Source organism: Lipotes vexillifer, unplaced genomic scaffold (genome assembly GCF_000442215.2).
Source record: "Lipotes vexillifer unplaced genomic scaffold, Lipotes_vexillifer_v1.1 scaffold184, whole genome shotgun sequence".
NCBI lineage: Eukaryota > Metazoa > Chordata > Mammalia > Artiodactyla > Lipotidae > Lipotes > Lipotes vexillifer.
The window spans coordinates 710,411-728,766 of NW_006783561.1; the positions used below are offsets into that span (position 1 = coordinate 710,411).

The 18,356-nt window shown below is 42.0% G+C and overlaps 1 protein-coding gene across 1 annotated transcript in view; it reads right to left on the bottom strand.

Moving 5' to 3' along the window:
* TLL2 (tolloid like 2) overlaps window positions 1-18,356 on the bottom strand; it is a 131,303-nt gene that overhangs the window by 101,714 nt on the left and 11,233 nt on the right. The window lies entirely within an intron of this gene.

The following is an 18,356-nucleotide window of genomic DNA, read 5'->3' on the forward strand; positions in this document are numbered from 1 at the left end:
AAAAAAAAAAAAAAGATCAAAGGCCTAGGTCTGTAAGGTATTTTGAAAGGTCACCCTGTCTTACTGTCACTGTAGGCAGCTGTGGGCAAAACCACCACACAAAGACATCTGTTTCTCCCTTCTTCAGAGTTTTCAGGATATTTTTTTTAAAAAGCGTAATATAATAAATGATACTAATGTTCATAATATTTGCTTCCCTTCCCTGGGAAAAGATTCTATTTCCCTTCCCCATTGATGTCAGGATTGGCCACTTCACCTGTTCTGGCTAATCAAATGTGAGAAAGAGCTTTAAGAGCTAGTGTATGATTCACCATGTCCTCATTCCCTCTCCCAGAGGACAAGCAGTGGCTTAGATAGGGGTGACTCTAAAACCCTAAGTTCTGGAGTAAATATGATATGGAGCAGAGGGATGGCTGATTAGGACGGATATGTAACATGAATGAGGAAAATAAAAACCATTATTTTTATAAGTATCTGAGATTTGGGGCTATTTGTTACTGCAGCACGACCTCTTTATCCTGACTAATACAGAAATTGCTATCAGAAGTGGTATGTTTCTTGGTAACAAAAATCCATTGTCTTTGGGCCAGGTAGTGGGTATCAAGGAAACTATTACAGAAAGCTGGAAGAAGGCAATCAATATCACACAGTGATGAAGTATTTGGTAAAACTATTGCCTGTTAACTTGGAAGGCAGATGATGAACTAAATGAGCTTATGGTTTTAAGTGAAGAGATGGGGAGTCAGAACGTCAATAGCACATCTTGGTTACCGTTAGCTGTGTTTGACAAGATACTACAAGAAAGATAAGGGCTTTAAAAAGAACTGGGCATGGAGGCATCATGCTCCCTGATTTCAAACTATATTACAAAGTGGTAATAATTAAAACAGTATGGTATTGGCATAAAAACAGATACATTGATCAATGGAACCAAATAGAGAGCCCAGAAATAAACCCATGTTTATATGGTCAATTAATTTATGACAGAGAAGCCAAAAATATACAATGGGGAAAGGACAGTCTCTTCAATAAATGATGTTGAGAAAATTGGAGCCACATACAAAAGAAAGAAACTGGACCACTATCTTATACCATACACAAAAATTAACTCAAAATGGATTAAAGACTTGGACATAAGACCTGAACTCATAAAACTGCTAGAAGAAAACATAGGCAGTAAGCTCCTTGACATAAGTCTTGACAATGATTTTTTTGAATATGACATAGAAAAGCAAAAGCAACAAAATCAAAAATAAATAGGTAAGGACTTCCCTGGTGGTGCAGTGGTTGAGAGTCCACCTGCCAATGCAGGGGACATGGGTTCGAGCCCTGCTCTGGGAAGATCCCACATGCCACAGAGCAACTAAGCCCGTGTGCCACAACTACCGAGCCTGCCCTCTAGAGACCGCAAGCCACAACTATTGAGCCCACGTGCCACAACTACTGAAGCCCATGCGCCTAGAGCCCATGCTCCGCAACAAGAGAAGCCACCCTGATGAGAAGCCCGCACACCACAACGAAGAGTAGCCCCCACTCGCCGCAACTAGAGAAAGCCCATGCGCAGCAACAAAGACCCAATGCAACCAAAAATAAATAAATAAAATAAAAATAAAATAAAATTTTAAATAAATAAATAAGTGAGACTATATCAAACTAAAAGTCTTCTGCATTGAGAGGAAACCATCAACAAAAATGAAAAGGCAAACTACTGAATGGGAGAAATTATTTGCAAACCATATTCTGATAAGGGGTTAATATCCAAAATATATACAGAACTCATACAACTCAATGGCAAAAAACAAACAATCCAATTAAAAAATGAGCAGAAGACCTGAAGACACATTTTTTCCAAAGACATACAGATGACCAATAGGTACATGAAAAGAGGCTCTACATCATTAATCATCAGGGAAATGCAAAAACCACAGTGAAATATTGTCTCATACCTGTTAGAATGGCTGTTTTCAAAACGACTAGAAAAGCAAGTGTTGGCAAAGTTGTGAGGAAAAAGAAATCCTTATGCACTGTTGGTGGGAATGTAAATTGGTGCGGCCACTATGGAAAACAGAATGGCGGTTTCTCAAAAAATGAAAAATAGAACTACCATGTGATCCAGCAGTTCCACTTCTGAGTACTTATCTAAAGAAAACGAAAACACTAACTTGAAGCAAAATCTGTACCCCCATCTTCATTGAAGCATTATTTACAATAGCCAAGATATGGAAACAACGTAAAGTGTCCATATTATTCAGCCCAAAACCCCCCAAACCTTGCCATTTGCAACAACATGGATGAATGTTGAGGGCATTATACTAAGTGAAATATGTGTATCTATATCTATATCTATATCTATATAGATATTTCATACATATATGAAATAGGTGAAGAGAAATAGGTGGAAGAAATAGGTGAACTCTTTTTGTTTTATTGCTGTTGTTGTTTAAATAAATTGAATTAAAAAAAAAAGAATTGAGCAATTTATAGTGGGAATGAAAAGGAATGGAGCGAGTCCAGAAATTCAGGGACTTGAAGAGTTGGAAGAGCCAACCTATTCTCATCGCTAAACAGTAAAACAAAAACTGAGAAGGCCTTTAAGTAACAAAGACCGATTAAAACTCAGGCTTATGGTGTAGAGAATTGGGAAACCTCATACATTGCTAGTAGGGATGTAAAATGGTATACTCCCTAGGGAAAGCTACTTGGCATTTTCTTAAAAAGTTAAACTTATCACAAGACCCAGCAATTCCACTCCTAGAGATCTTCCCGAAAGAAATGACAACATAGGTCCACATAAAGACATATATTCAAATGTTAATAGCAGGCTTACTAATGATTGCCCCAAACTTGAACACAACCTAAACGTCTATCAACTGTTGAATGGATAAACAAAATGTGATCTCTCTATACGATGGAAAACCACCTAGCCATTAAAAAGAGCAAACTACTGACACACGCTACAACATGTATTAATCTCAAAAACATCATGCTAAGTGAAAGAAGCAAGATGCAGAAGTCTACATATATGATTCCATTTATATGAAACGTCTAGAAAGGAAAGTTTATAGAGCTAGAATGGTTAGTGACTGCCTATGGCTGGGGGTGGGAATGAGACTTGACTATAAGTGGCCATGAAGGAACTTTTCCGGGTGGTAGAAGTGTTCTAAAACTGGATTGTGGTGATGGTTGCACAACTTCAAATTTGCTTAAATCTTTGAAATGTACACCACCTTGTTGAAATGTGCAACAAAGCTGGCTCAGCCAAAGATGGTTTCCAGCTGCCGGTCCTGAGCCCCTCCCACCTTCCTGAACATTTAGCACAAGTTCACAATACAGTGCCATCTCTTCCTCAAAGTGTGTCAATGATGGTATTCACAGTGGTAGATAATCAGGAACACTTCTCACATTCTGAGAGCAGAAATAGAAGCAAGAGGGCAGATGGAGAAGGGAGTAGATTAACAGGACCTGGGAAGACTCCAACAAGCCAGGGAAGTGCTCAAACTTTTGTGCTCGTGTATTCCCAAATAATTTTTAAAAACCACATATCCTTACATATATTGTAAGCCTGACATTTATGATTTTTCACCATGAGTTTAAATGTATTTTTTATTTTGTTCATAAGAAGTAAAAAAAAATAGTAATCATTTTATAAGATGAGGATTGACTGTAGCTGTAATAAATGTTTCATGATGTGATTTGGTAAAACAGATTTAACCACCTTATTGAATAACACATGCTGCATCAGAAGGAAAACAAGGAATTATTCATCTTGGTTTTTATCCACACATCTTGAAATATTAGAAGTCCAGAAAACATTTCAGTTATACTTAAAAGAATCACTGTCATTAACTTACTCTATTTCAGTTGTTCTGAACTTAAAATATTCCACTAAGCACCAAACATCCCCCTTAACAGAAATTCATACAGATAGGAAAAGACAGGAGAAAAGCCAGGTCTAGATGCCTTGACTCATCATCAAAGAAGGCTGCTCTGTGACCAATCGTTCTCATTTTCCCTTTAGCGCTCAGAGGTTTTTGTACCCCAGCCGATGCACGCAGTGGGATTCAGGATGAGTGACAAGTGAGGCTCTCTTTTGTAAAGTGGGGTAAGGATCACCATGACCAGGGCATCCTCCAGTAGTTTTAATAGACTCTTATAATAGAATCATATAGAATCTTATATGGAAGCACCTCTTGCTAAGTCTCTGGTGTCCCTGCACACATCAGTTTGCAAACCAGAGTGTGACAGAGGTCAGGGCAAGGGAGCATAGGGCTGCTCTTCAGCAACTGCTTCCTAAGTCAGAGGGCTGCTGAGAATTCTACTCTTCTTGCACTGTCCCCAGGGCTTGCTCAGCCCACCTTGGTCTCCATCTGCTTTCAAGCACTTCAATGCCAGCACTCAGGCGTCCTCTTGACCTCAAAAGGCAGTAGCCCCAGGCTGATTCCCATGCAAGGAATTCTTCCTGAAGGCACTTCCTGCCTGCAACTTTTGTATTGTTCACCTGTGGATGCAGGTTGATTAAAAGCATGTGCTTTAGAGCCAGAGGGATCCTGGATTCAAATCCCATTATTGCCATTTAATAGCTGCGTGACCTTCGGCAAATCACTTGACTTCTCTGAGCCTTCTCCCCAACATCAGGCTTCAAACCAGAGTGACTGGCACCCCAGAACAGAGGTCCAGAATCAGGATGCCATCTGCAGTCCTACCCTGATCCCGTTCCATAGACATGAGCATGTTGTGCAGAGAGGCTGAGTGATTTGTTCACAATCACTTACCAAGTAATTTGGCAAAGGCGAGACTCGAGTCCAAGACAATTCTCATTATGCTCTGGTCTAACCTAGCAGAGTAGAATCTGTCCACATACAACTGGGAGCCAGGGGTGAAAACCCTAACACCGAAGGGGCTTTGGATATTCTAAATAAGCCTGAGGCAACAGTGGGGAGTCGCCACCCCAGGCTCTTACCACAACGTGCTCTTCCTAACATAGTTGCTTCAAGGATCTCAAGAATGATCAGGAGTCAGCTTGGAGGCAGGTGGTGTCACTCTGGGATTCCCTGGAGGTCACAACTCCATGTCAACACAATATCTACTATGGCTCTATGGCTTCTCTTCCAGGAAAAAGGCACAATAAAGAGCAGACTGAGGAAAGAAGGCAGGAAGGAAGCATTTATTGAGCTAAGCACACAGGAAGGGCTCTGTTTGCAACCTAAGAGATGACATGGATGCCACCAGAGGCTCTGGCCAGGCTCACTTCCCGAGAGATGGGCTCCATCTGCACTGCAGGGACTTTGAGGGCTACATCCATGGAGTTACAGAGAGAGTGCATTTCTGAAACAGCCTCCCCTCTCAGCTAGAGAAAGCCTTTGTCTCCTGTTTTTTTCCAAGATAGTTCTTGCCGGCCTCTCCTGAATGTCCTGGAGGGTTGTTCCAGAAGGGTCACAGGACATTCTACCCCCCTGAGCCATCCTGAGTCATGAGGCCACACTCTCGAAAGCAGCCATTCTACTCCAACTTCTCCTATGTGATCTCATCACAACCGAAGTTAATTAACTTCTATCTGTGCAGTTTCATGAAGGCAAGGACTGTGTCTGCCTGCCCCATAGGTCCATTCTCAGCACAGTCGGGGTGCAGGAAGTATCTGTTGAATGAATGCCTTGAGGAAGCTTCAGAGAACTGTCTTCTGCCCTGAGTCTCTCCACCCTATGATGGAATCTGAGACCCAGCAGAGCTTCTAGACCCTTCTTTAAACGTTATTTACACCCGAAATAGAAAGAAGTGCACATTCTCCTGTAGGGATGGTCACTGTGTCTCAGTCCAACAGGCCGAGGCCATGTCAGGAAATGAGGACAGGCCATTAGCTCTTAACCCCATGGGAGATAGTCACCAGGCCACTCTCAAGACTAGAAAAAAGTATTATGCACAAAAATCAGGTTGAATAACTGCCCTGGCTGGGAAGCCACCATAAAACCAGGACCCAAGGTACCACTAGAAGGTCTGTTAATGTAGGCAAAGATTTTTGCCAACTTTTTTGGCTACAGTATCCCTGTAACGCCCAGAACAATGTCTGGCATTGAGAACATGCTCAGGAAATATTTATTGATAAATTAATGAAAGGAAATGAAAATTAATAGAAATTAATTCTATTTATGTGAGTTCAATCCCCAAAGCAAGGTCAGATTACTTCCCAGCCACCTGCCTGAGAAGTAACCATGTCTCCTTCCTTTTGAGATGACGGGAATGTCTGAAAACATTAAACTGGTGAGTTTTCAATACAGAGTGAGTCTTCTTTCCTGCATCCATCCTGCCACTGTGGCCCCAGTCAGGGAAGGAGCTGGATATGACACAGGGGAGTCCCCATCAGACAGAAGCGGGAGTAAGAGGAAGCCCTCCACGTCAGAGGACAGGAGCAGGACATGTGGTGGGAGGGAGCCTGGGCACATAAGGCTCTTAGCCAACTCCCCAAGGCATAGCCCAGTGAGGCTCAAGTCTGGGAGAAGCTGCCCATCCACCACACACAGGGGCAATGGGACAGCATGAGTAGAGGGGAGTGTCCAGAGACGTGGGCCCAGGGTGCTCCCAAATCTGGCCCCCAGCACCTGGTGTCTGGGGCTCTGGGTTCCCCCCCATGCCTAGGGAGGATGCAGAGGTGCCGAGAGGGCCAGTGGACCAGCAGAGCCCTGAGATCAGGGTGAAAAGCCACAGAGGAGGATTTATAGCCAGAGCCAAAGGGTCAAGAATACAGGCTTCACCAGCAGAGACCAGCATGTCAGGCTGAAATGCTAGAGCTGAGCAGATACTCCTCAGTATTTTATTTTGTTTTAATTAATTTAAATTTAAACTGCCACATGTGGCTAAGTGCTATAAGTATACAATGTAAATAATATAAAATAAAATTTTATATAAAGTACAGCAATATAATATAAATAATATAAAATAAAATAATACATTCTGTTTAAAATAGCAGCAAAAAGCATCAAATATCTGGGAAAAACCTTGACACAAAAAGCAGTACTATGATGACACTGTAAAATTCTACTAAAAGCTATAAAAAGTGACAGGAAAGGAAAGACATACTCTGTCTTTCTCTGAAATGTACTTTCCAAATTAATGTATAGGTTTAATACATTTTAATCAAAACCTCAATAATTTTTTTATTATTGACAAAATGATATTAAACTTCATCTGCACAATTAGGTGATAACAGTCAAGAAAAAGAGTACCAAAGGAAGGCTGGTCTCGTCTGACATCAAAATATGTTATAAAGCTTCAACAACCCTGGCAACATGGGATAGTCTGGAAGCAATCCCTAGTCTATATAAGAAAGTTCATTTACAACAAAAGAGGTCTCACAAATTTGTGAAAAGAGGGGGACTAATCAATGAATTACGTTGAGACAATGGGTTAGCTCTTTGAGGAAAAATCAAGTTGGCTTTGAACCTCACACTATACAGCAAAATAAATCACAAATAAATCAAAAATTTAAAAATTAAATCGTTATGGCTATCAGGGGGTAAGGAGGGGAGGGATAAACTGGGAGATTGGGATTGACATATACACACTACTATATATAAATAGATAACTAATAAGGACCTACTGTATAGCACAGGAAACTCTACTCAGTACTCTGTAATGGCCTATATAGGAAAAGAATCTAAAAAAGAGTGGATATATGTATATGTATAATTGACTCACTTTGCTGTAGAGTAGAAACTAACACAACATTGTAAATCAGCTATACTCCAATAAAAATTAATTAATAAAAAAACCATAGTCTAACTAAAAAAATAAATAAATAAAAATTAAAATTAAATCGATGCATTGGTTGAACAGTCCTTAGGGTCTAATGAGCCAAGTCTATGCATTCAAAACACAGAGCTACTGAATTGTTACCAAAAGGCGAAACATGTCAGCCTCCTAAGAGAAGACTCTCGAAGGAAGGACTCCTATCACCCGGGTAACTTTCTTCTTCTACCACCACCGACCCTTGGCTACTCAAAGTGTAATCTCTAGACGGGCAGCATTGACCTCATCTTGAAGCTTGACAGAAACACCCACTCCCAGGGCCCACCGCAGAGCTGCTGAATCGGAAGCTGCATGTTAACAAGATCCCTAGGCAGGACGTGTGCACAGAGAAGTCTGAGAAGCACTGACTCAAGGCACCAGGGGCTTTGCCTCCAGCAACCACGCCCCCGTGGTCCCAGGCTCCCCTGCACCTCTCTATGCCTGTCATGGCTGCCACAAAGAGGTCAAGCAGGGTAATCCTTCACAGAAATGTAGACCTTGAATGGATAGGCCATAGGAAAGATCTAAAAGGCACACCAGTGGAAATGCCATCTGCTCCAGTCTTGGCTGACCCCACTGGACCTCCAACCTGCAATTCAGGGAGTTGTCACCTGGTGGTAGTGTTTTGTTATGAAGCTCTGGATAGTGACTATTTCAGGAATAGATTATGAGATACAACAGGAAAACTGCTTTTCGGAAATCAAAAACAGAAACCTTTAAAGTAGTCAAATAAAATGTTAAAGCTATTATATAATAAATTTTAAAATATAAAAGGAGACATTTTAAAGAAATACTTTTGAATGATATATAATCAAAGATGTGCTGATATTTAACAATTGCCTGGGTGAGGAGAGAGCCTTAATTTGTAGCGTTTGCTCATTTCCCTGGTGTAAATACTCCCACCGAGGCTGACTTCAAGATCACAAAACATGGAGATGGAGAATATATGTACCCTCGGCTCTCACAAGCAGGTAACAGCCAGCTCTAGCACACTACTGTAATAACAATAAATATCAGTAAAGCCTCTCAGTTTCTAAAGTTATGTCATGTTCCCCACCTGGTTCCATAAGCCTGATTATCGAGGCTGCAAAAGATGACCTAATCCTTGCAGGGAAAGGCCCATCACTGCAGCTCCCATCTCAGGGTCTCCACAGCACAGCATGTTACCCAAAGCAAAGAGCCGAAGCAAACAGTACCCTGTCCCAGGTATCAGGATAATGCCTTCTATATCATTAACCTCAAAGGAAGGCCCAGAGAGGAGGTAGGAATTGGCCAAGGTTGTGTAGGCAGGATGAGGTTTCATGGGTGTTCTAAGTCAAAAAAGGCCTCCCAGATTCGCAAATCACAGCCCTCCTCCACCAAGCCAACTTTTCCCAAAGTTTCACATTCTAAGAAGTTAATAAGAAATGCTATTGTAACTGAGCAGGACCCTGAGGCCTTCCCAGAACAGACCTCCACCCATGTCCTCCACCCACCTTTTCTCTGTAGAAGAACTTTAGTCAAAGAAAAATTTAATCAGAGAAGTGAGAAAATCCAGAAAGAAAGGAAAACAGTCAAGTAAGACAAAATAATAATACTTTAGCCATTAAACAAAGTCAAGGACCTTTTGTTCTTCCTCAATGACTACAGATACTATTCTGAGCCATGTCCTTTGAGCTGTTTTGCAGATACTGAAACCCCCCACCAGGTGGCAGAAGTTAACTGTATGCTGTCCACAAGCACGCAGACCCCAGACCCGTTGGAAACAGGAGGTTGATGATGCTGACTCACAATTACCTCACCATCAACCCATCAGAAGAATGCCCATGAGCTGATCACGCCCTGCTCCTTGAACATTATAAGATTCCTCACTACCCGCTCCAGGGTGGGACACACAATCTTGAGCGCATTAGCCCCCTGTGGCCCCCTTTGCCTGGCAAAGCAATAAAGCGTTTTTTTTAAATTGATTTTTATTGAAGTATAGCTGAATTACAATGTTGCGTTCATTACTGCCGTACAGCAAAGTGACTCAGTATGCTATATATACATTCTTTTTTCATATTCTTTTCCATTACGGTTTATGACAGGATATTGAATACAGTTCCCTGTGCTATACAGTAGGACCTTGTTGTTTATCCATTCTATATATACCAGTTTGCATCTGCTCATCCCAAACTCCCAATCCAATCCTCTCCCACTCCCTTCCCCCTTGGTAACCACCAGTCTACTCTCTATGTCCCTGATTCTGTTTCTGTTTCATAGATGATAGGTTCATTATTTTGGGCCACTTGGCACAGCTTGCGGGATCTCAGTTCCCTGACCAGGGATCAAACCCGGGCCCCCAGCAGTGAACTGCTTTTCTTTACTGCAGCACTCCTCAGAGACTTTACAACCCTGACAAACATCACAACTCTCCAAGAGAAAGAGAATGCAGCATTTGCCAACGTGGTTGCCCTGGAATTTCTTTTCACTGAATCTTCCGTCCTAAGGAACACCTTTTAGAGACTGCTGCAATGCTCAGCAATCTTCCTAGGACTAGAAGGGGCCCTACTGGTCATTGGGTCCAACCCACCATATGATGCCTGAGTGGCCTCTTCTCACACCCCTCCATTGACAGGGATCTCACGCCCTTCCAACACATCCCCCTTTATCTGGAAACAGCTCTCTCTCTTTCTTCCAAATCTGGTGTTTTGATTCTTCTCTCAGGACCAAGGCACTGAAAAGGAAGGGACTGATACTTCTTGAGCACCAGCCACATGCTAGGCTCTCCATACTCTTCTAACCCTCAAGACAGCAACTCTGTGCAATAAGCATCATTATGCTCTTTTTTCCGATGAGGAAAGTACGCTCAGAGAGATTAGGCAACTTGCTCTAGGCCACCTCTCAATTCTAACACCCAACTTCCATGCGTCTTTGCCTTGAAGTAACCCCTGCTGCTCAGGCAGGGATGGAAGCGTGGATAAGAAGAGGGGCTAACTCAGCCTTGGGGGTGGGATCAGGGAAGGCCTTGCAGAGCGGGTGACACTCCAGCAGGTACTAACCTGGCCTCATCTCACCTCACCTCCACCAACCAGGCCGGTCCCTGATTTTCATTTCTACACTACAGCCTGGCCTTGCAGGTTTATTTTTCAATTAGTTTCCCACTTATGGGGCTAATCACAAATGTTCCACAGTAGAGCTGCATCTTGGGACACAAAAGGCCAGAGTTAAAGCAGTATGGAATCACAGGCATGGTCTACGCTGGGAAGAGGGCGCTTGGATGCTGCATGTGACACTGGGTGGACCACTTTTCCCTTTGGTGTCATTTTTTTCACCCATACATTGAGAAAGCTGAACCAGCTCAGGGATTCTCAAGGCGGGGCCACAGACCACTTTGTTAGAAGTGTCTAAGGAGTGTTGATACACAGATCCCAGGCCCCATCCACATCTATGGAATCAGACTCTCCAGGGACAGGGCCCAGGAATATGCATGTTAAGTTCATATCCCGCCCACCCCCACAGGTGACTCACGGTCACTGAAGTTTGGAGACCAATGGAGGTGATGTCTCGAGGTCCCTCTAGCTCTAACGTTTGGTTTCTACAATGTCTATTAGAGAAGCGTAAGGCATCCACCCAGGGATTGCCATTTGTCCATCCCAATAACAAGCTGCTCAAGAAGGACCTTGCTAATGTTCCGGAAGATGGTCACCTAGAGAGAAGCTGAGATTACCGGAGGAACTAAATCTGGAGCCTTCGAACCACTGGAATTCCTCTCAGGAAAGAGGGAGGGGCCAGAGGCAGGGAGAGTTACAGGGAAATCCTACCCAGAGACACATTTAGTTCACTTCAAGTTTCCAGCAGAGGGATTTAACAGGTTTAAAGCAGTTTTCTGTGAATCTTTGTCAAGGGAGTGTATGTACAAACAAACAGGGAGGGGCTTTTTTTAGTGAAAAGTTAATCGGCTTAAAGTGTGCAACTAAATAAGCAAAGCTTACATTAAAGTGACCCACAGAGAAAGGACCCCATGGAAAGAAAGTTCTAGGAAATACAATATGGCCTCTATGTTCTTTTGTAGTTCCATGCTATAAATATTCATGGGGCGGTGTTAATGGGGTCCACAGCTCTATGCAACCACAATAGTTTTTTTGTTTATTCTCAGGACCATGAACTTTGAAACCATGAACCTAAATTTCAGGACTCTGCATTCAGGCGTGTTTGCAGAGCAAGAGGCGAGAGGTGCAGGCTTGAGGAGGACAGAGGAGAGGAAACAGGGCGAGATGTGAATCATGCCTCCTGGATCTTTTGGTTGAGATTAAAGAGGAGAATCTGTTTAGTATGGGAGACCTCCGTCTCCAGGGTCTTCTGCTGCTCCAGCCTGGGGAAATGGCCTTCACAGGCATGGAGGGCTTAGTTACTCAAGCATATGGCAGAGAGGGGTGGGGAGCTGGAAATAGTTTAATTGGATCAAACAGACTTTTTGCAAATTCTACCCTGAAGACTTAAAAAAAAAGCCCAAACTCGTTTGAATCATGGCATTTCTAAGATGGAGAGAGTTTAAACGTCACCTAAGCCATGTCCTTGCTTTCCACGTAAGGAAACTAAGGTCCAGGAAGCTTAACTGACTTGCTCAAAGTATCACATCTAGAAGCCACATCTGCTGACTCGAAACCAGTGATGGAAACTATGAGACAAACATGTACCCCTCTTAGCCCCTCTGTCCCAGAGCAAATATCCTTCATTGATCACAGCCTTCCTGTCCACCGAACCTGGACACAGCCTCCAATCTATCTCAACACAGTCTACAGAGGGCCAGCACAAATGGATAGAAATGGCAGATGAATTGAGACCTACTTGCCATCTATGCCCTAAACCATGCTGGCAATGTCCATAACCCATTGGCCATTTGTTCCAGCTAGGAGTTTTCTATTCAAAGCCACTTGAAGTCTGAACTCAGGGGTCTGAGCATGCACACCAGAAAAGTAGCAGGACCTGAAAGTCCATAGGACTTTCCCTGTTAAAAGTCAATCCTGAAAAGACGCTCAGTATGGCTAATGATTAGAGGAATGCACATCAAAATCACAATGAGGTATTATCTCACACAGGTCAGAATGGCCATCATCAAAAAGTCTACAAATAACAAATGTTTGAGAAGATGTGGAGAAAAGGGATCCCTTGTATACTGCTGGTGGGAATGTATATTGGTGCAGCCGCTATGGAAAACTGTATGGAGGTTCCTTAAAAAAACAAAAATAGAGCTACCATATGACCCAGCAATTCTATTTCTGGTGGAAATGAAAATACTAATTCAAAAAGATACATGCAGCACAATGTTTGTAGCAGCACTGGAAGCAACCCAAGTCCCTATCAACAGATGACTGGGTTAAGAAGATATTCATATATATATATATATATATATGTATATATATATATATGTGTGTGTATATATATATATGTGTGTGTATATATATATGTATATAATATTACTCAGCCATAAAAAAGAATGAAACACTGTCATTAGCAGCAATGTGGATAGACCTAGAGAATATTATGCTTAGTGAAATAAGTCAGACAGAGAAAGACAAATACTATATGATATCACTTAATATGTGAAATCTAAAAAATAGTACAAACGAATGTATGTACAAAACACAAACAGACTTACAGATATAGAAAACAAACTTGTGGTTACCAAAGGGGAGAGGAAGGGGGAGGGACAAATTTGGGGTATGGGATTAAAAGATACAAACTGCTATATATAAAATAGATGAGCAACAAGGATATACTGTATAGCATAGGGAATTATACCCATTATCTTGTAATAACCTATAATGAATATAATCTGCAAAAAAACCTGTGAATCACTGTGCTGAAAATAACACAATATTGTAAATCAACTATACTTCAATTAAAAATTTTTTAATTGAAGTACTGAATGATTAAATTGAAAAAAATTTCAATTAAAAAAAATTTTTTTAAAGGTCAATCAGTACCTAGGAGAGCACCACATACAGATGGGTACCATAGAGCAACTGGTCTCTGAAAGCTGATTCCATCTCAAGAGAACACCTAGTCCTGCCTTCTACCTTGGCAGGCATCATCCTACTTTACAGAGGAGCCAAGAGGCCACCTTGCTCACGGCAGTCATCACCTCCTGTCTCGCCTCTTCATCTACAGTACAATAAGGTTGCACCAATGCATTTCAGAGCCATGCTACAGCTTGGCTTTCCAAGCAGGACTCACTTGGCTTAAGAAATACCTGCTCAGCTAATTCCCCAGAAAAAAAGATTCTCTACCAGACTAGCATGAGCAGGTAGGCCATATTTGCAAGGCCAGGTAAGTTTTACACCTCCAAATATATTTCATCTCATATGCCCATCCCACTCAGTTGGTGATGTTTCTCTAAGTGCTGTGAGGTGACTTCTTGGACCCTCAGGAAAAGGAGCTGTGATCAATTAGCCATGTCTGACACTGGCCTGGGGAGGGAGTGGCACTGGAGGTGCCACACATGGGCCATTTACAAATGTATGTTGTAAAAATACTAAAAATAGTTCCATCCATGGGAAAGAATATCTGCAGCAAGGCCTGAGCTATGATTCAAGTTATTCTTTTTATACTTACTTTCCACCCTCTCTGCCCTGCTCTGTGCCCAGGAAGGCGGATCCTGTGGACTGCCTCCTCCACGTCTCACTGCTCTCTGGCTTCTGCTTGCATTCAACCAGGAGGAGATCCTGGCAGATCAGAGGGAAGAGGGCAGAGAGCTGCAGGCATTTCTCCCCTGCTTTCTCCCTGCTTTGGTGCTGTATCCAAACTACTATATATAAAATATATTAGATAGGCAACAAGGATATACTATATAGCATAGGGAATTATACCCATTGTCTTATATACGGTCCTATGTACTGTCTTACCTATACTGGAATATAACCTGCAAAAAAACCCTGAATCATTATGTTGTACACCTGAAACTAACACAATATTGAAAATCAACTATACTTCAAGTGACTCAGCCACCTCCCCTCCTGCACAGCTCCAGCTCCTGTAACACGGCTCCCTTCCCATTTCTTCAGCCACAGGGGAGACTTGTTAGTCTCTGGGTGCCTCACACCCTTCTTTGCATCCTAACCCTGTCTCTGTAAGTAGTCCCTTCATGAAGGTCTCTTCATTTGAAACATCTGGGGTAAAGTCTGGTTCCTGCTGGCACCTGGCTTGTACTGCTGTTCTGAGAAAATCCTCCCATTATTTCCATAGCTAAATGGGTAGCTGGCATTCTGACTGGTAAACTGAATGGCTACTTTGGCCTAAGATAACACTTTTCACTGCTTAATTCCAGCAGCATATGACTTACTGCTGTCTCACACCTCCTATGTTCCCATAGCCTAAGCTCACATGGCTTCCCCTCAGTATCGGAGAAAAGGGAGCAGTTTAGGTTCTAAAAGCCAGAAGCTTCCCAGGCTCTAATTTTGCATCTTATGTGCCTGATTCCAAGGCCAGGTATATCTCATAAGCTCTAATACCTCCACTGTGGAATGATCTCTTGTGGAGCATTAAGTTACCAGTGCAGTTAAGCAGGACTCATTCTGAAGACAAAGGCCCATGGAGACCCTAAGTAGTGCAGAGAGTGGAAAGATACACTAGGTGGAGAGTAAAGGAGACCCGGGGTCCACCTCCAGGCATGCCGGGAGCTATCCATGTGAACTTGGACACATTACCGCCCTTTCAGGCCCTCAGGGTTCTCGTAGGAAACATGAAAAACAGTATAAATAATTCCAAGGGTAACTTCCAGCTCTAACATTCTAAAAGTTTTTACTCTAAAATCTTACCTTGTGTATCTGGTTAACATTCAATAATGGTCATGAGCCTATCATCACTTTGACTAAATTTTCTTCATAAAGTTCCGGCAAGTAGTCTACTGTGGCAGACTTATTGTCCACCAATACCTTTTCTCCCTTCTTCCCTAACAACAGAAATTATGATGTTCAGTTCCAGACCTTCCAGAAGAAATATTTCCCAGAATCCCAGGTAGCTATCTGTGGTCATGTGATTAACTTCCAGCCAATGAGATGAAAGCAGATGGCAGATGTCATCTCCTGGGAACCTCTCACATTCTTGGTTCTTTTTCTTTTCCATGCCTTCCGTGTCCAGACGGTGTTTGTGATGGTTTGAGCTCTGGCTACCATCGTGGACCATGAGGACAAGGGCTTCAGCCCAGGGAGAGTGGAGGGGCAGGCTGGAAGGAGACTGGACCCTAGAGGACTTCCTGGACCCGGCCGTAGACTGCGGACCTCCAGACTTTGATGTGAGAAAGAAACTTCTGGCTTGTTTAGGCCAGTGTTCCAGCTATCGATATATTGCCTATCAGCTCTAAATCCACCCTTCTTTGTCATGCTTTGTGACACAAGCTGGACCCCAGAAACATTTCTCCTTTGTCAGCTGGCACATTAGATTTTGTCAGTAGAGGGCACTAGAGGGACTGCAAGAGGAAGGGAATTCTCTTCCTGCTTCCGGGCCTCATCTTTCTTGCTCCTGTAGAGTGCAGCCACCAGCAGTGTTTGGGAAACCCAATGACACCCAACTTTCAGAGTTTTGCCCAAACTCCAGTAGGCAATTCCCCACTTGTCAGCCACTTCCTGTTGCATCTCAACAAACTTCTCCAACTGTCAGTGGATCACAGCCACATCCTCTCCTATGAAGTTACAGCCGGGGAGGGGTGTGTGTGGGGTGACCTCTTCCAAATGTATTCCTTCCCTAGTAGCTGCTCCCTATATCTACTATTCCTGTTTTCTTTAAAGTTCTCTCTACCTCCTTCTGCTAGTTAATAATCCTTTATATTAAATTTTTTGAATTATTTCTGAAATTACTGATGTGGTTTCAGTCTCCCACCTGGACCCTGATGGCCACAGCCAATTAACATGGGTTCATTACTAGCAATTTAACCTGATCTTAACTGATAGAGCCATGCAATCATCTCCATGGAACAAGTGAGTGATATGGTACAGGATAAGCTTTCTGCTTTTTAAAACTCTTCTCTCCAAAAATTATTTGTGACAAACGTGTCAGATAAAAGGTTGAAGTCCTAATCTCTAACAGTTCCTACAAAATGTTTAAAAAATGACCACCTAATTAAAAAATGAACATAAGCAGAAAGAAAAAAGAGTCCATAAATAAGAAGGAAAAAAAGCCCATAAATAGGAAATTCACACAGCAAAATAAATACAAATGGTCAAAATATATTTAAAGATTTTTGTTTTATGTGGCCATTTTTAAAGTCTTTATTGAATCTGTTACAATATTGCTTCTGTTTTATGTTTTGTTTTTTGGCCTTGAGGCATATGGGATCTTATCTCCCCAACCAGGGATCGAACCCACACCCCCTACATTGGAAGGTGAAGTCTTAACCACTGGACCGCCAGGGAAGTCCCCAAAATATATTTTTTAAGGTTCAAAATTATTTGAAAAAGAAATACAATTACAATATAAATGCAAATTGAAGAAACTGTAAATTATTTTTCTCTTATCAAACCAACAAAGATTTTAAAAACTAGAATACAAAAATGTTAATCTTAATGAGAGTGCAAAGGAATAAAAACAATTTTTGAAGGGCAATTTGAAAAAAAGAATCAGAAGCCCTAAAAGCATCTATACTTTTGACCCAGCAATTCTATGGGTAGAATTTTTTCTAAAAAAATAAGTTAAAACATACACAAAAATCTAGCAATAAGGATGATTCCAGCATAATTGTTTATAATAGCAAAAGAAATGATTGAGGGAAAAAATCTTTATGTCCAACAATAGAGGACTGATTAAATTAAATTACCGTGCATCTATACCGAACAACTTAAATTGATGCCATACAAGTACATGTATTACATAAGCATCTTTATTATCATGGAAGGAGGTTCATGGTACTAAGTGAAAGTGAAATACAAGCAGGTTCAAAACTATATGTGTAGCGTTTTTTAAAAATTACAACCACACGTGAAAAAATTTTGGAAGAATGTACAACAAAGTGTTAACAACGGTCACTCCTCGGTCATGGAATTGCCGGAAATTTTTACTCTTGCTTGCTCTCTATATTTTCTAAATGTTCTCCAGTGGATGTATATTAGCTGTATAATTAAGAAAACTGTTTTATGTTAAAAAATAATAATAATCTCCCTTTCCGGCCCATCTCAAGGGCACCCCAATGCTTGCTGAGCATCTCTGGATGAACTCATTTATGTTTCACTAGACTTTGAGGCAGAGCTCAGCTTGGGACCTCTCCCACACACAAAGCCATGATCCCTGCCCCATTTTCCCTTCCTTTCCATTCCTGAGGCCCAAGTCTGAACTTCATGCTCCCAAGCCTAGAACCCCTAGTGGTCCTCCTATTTCCCGCTTCTACAGATCCTAAACATCATTTGTCTTCATCATAATGGTCGTCTGCTCAAAAACCATCAATAGCTCCCTGTCTGCTCAAAAACCATCAATAGCTCCCTTTCTTAAGGGGCATGATTTAAATGTCTCAGCTTGACATTCACTGTTCCAAGCTTCTTTCAATCTTGCCACTACTATTCTGCAAAGTAAATCAGGTACTCCCACAGCTCCAGACACATCCAAAGCATTACTGCTGCCTTGCCTTA